The sequence below is a fragment of the Carassius auratus genome, chromosome 39 (assembly GCF_003368295.1).
Source record: "Carassius auratus strain Wakin chromosome 39, ASM336829v1, whole genome shotgun sequence".
NCBI lineage: Eukaryota > Metazoa > Chordata > Actinopteri > Cypriniformes > Cyprinidae > Carassius > Carassius auratus.
Window position 1 is genome coordinate 10929251 of NC_039281.1, and position 2157 is coordinate 10931407.

Sequence of the window (2157 nt, forward strand, 5' to 3'; positions counted from 1 at the left end):
TGCTGTGGTGTTTAAAAACTATTCAGACTTTAAGTGCTGTGTAAAGTACACCAGCCTTTAGAGAATCACAGTGAGTGACTGTCCCCTGTCCTGTGGTTTGATGAAATCATTAACCTGGTGCTTCACACACAAACCCATCACATGATTATGAATAAGGGTGGATGAGAAGAAAAAAAGAAGAAAAAAAAAAAACACTGAACAAGCGCTTCAGGATCACATGCTTTTGAGGTTGAATGTGTCAAGTGAGAGAAATCAATGGCATTACTTCCATTTTTCGCTGAAAATATATATATTTTTTATTAAAAATGTAAAAAAATTGAGTTTTTGAAAATATTAACACAGAACGTCAGTCTGTCTCAACACCCATTGAAAAGCGTTATTAACCACTGATCTATTACAGAGACGGTCATATTTAGACCAGTGGTTATAACCAATATGAGATTTATTTCACACACTGCAGTTAATACATCAGTAAACGATATACTGGCTTTATTACAGCTTGAATCACACCGGTTGTGTCTGAAAATCAAGTGGACTAACGTTACTAAACCAGACAGCATTTTTGGACATTAAAACCAAATTTTGCACCAATTATTGCCAAGTACGTTAGTTTGAGAAACGGACAGAGGTTTTTGTTTTTTTATATTTAATTTTACTAAATTATACACTATATTGAACACCCCCTAAACATATTTCAGCCGAAGTTGTTTTACATTTTAATTCGCTAACAATCTAACGTTAGCAAGCAAACTAGTCCGTCTATTAAACGTAATACACAAATCATCTATTAAAACGAACTTAAGTAATTTATTGATCACTCCTGAATTGTATAAAAGGGTTTAAAACAATGGAAGGACGTTAAATATTTATCCCAGAAGCCGACAATCTCTCTGGTTATCTAACAATCTTCTACTGGCGTAGATTAAAATTCACGCTAATGCTAATGCTAACGGGCTCTCGCGCTCCTGTTGGGCCTGCGATAACCTCCCAAAAATAAACTTAATATCGGTTTCTGTTATGTGACACCGTCTGAAATAAAACCTTCAACAACACAATCGTACGTACCGCTCAGTAGAATAAAGAGCAGGGTCACACAACCGCGGACAGCCATCGCGACGGGTGTCTAATTCTGAGCTCGCCGACGGTGAGTGAGTGAGACCCGGTTCAGCAGCAGCTCTAACCATAGACAGTAGAAGAGGCTCAAAACTCATATAACATCACGTCATGTGACACGAGCTCCTCCTGCACGAGCATTAAGTTCACGAGCACTCTTTATTCACCAAACCTGCGTGTGAGTAAATCACCTACAAAGCTGTTCATTCCTGTTTAAGAGCGCAATAAATAAGCAGACGACTGGTCTAGTAAATTAAAACATACAGACTAAAAATATTTGCTATGAAAAGATTTAAGGTTTTAAAGGAAAGAGTTAAAACTGAACAGTGTAGATGTTAAAGCTGTGAACAGAACAATAATTAATATTAATTTGCTCCTTTTCTATTTAAATTAACTTGTACTTTTACTTCCAATGCGTTTGAGACTAAAAATATACTTCTCATACTTAAGTACATTTAATGTCACAAACCTTTACTTAAGTAATATTCTAAACAGTGACTTTATTAGCTTCTGGTAAGATATCTATAATTTTATTAAAGTGTAGATTTCAAGTTCTTTATCCACCACCGGGAATCTGTGTGTGATGGTTATAGTTGTAGTCAAATTGACCCTTATTGGATTCAGTACAAAAATCAGACATAATAATAATAATAATAATAATAATAATAATAATAATAATTATAATTATAATAAAATCTGTTAAAAACAGCAAAACATGATTATTATACAGCACATTATACATATTTTCTAGCTAAATTAAAACATTTTTCATTCTCAAAACGACTTAAAACCCATTTGACATCCTGCCCCATTAAATGTGACAACTGGCCTTGACCAGACATTTATGGATAATATAATTAAACCTTTTAGTAAAAATAAACATGATAAAATTGGGCACAAAAAATAAAAAAATACAAAATAAATTTTAGCTTGGAGGATATTCACAACAGTATTTGGAGACTGGCTTGCGCTTTATGTGCTGTCGCCCCCTGGCGGAGGCTCGGGAACGTCAGGCCTCGCGCTTTACTAAAGCGCCTCAACAGC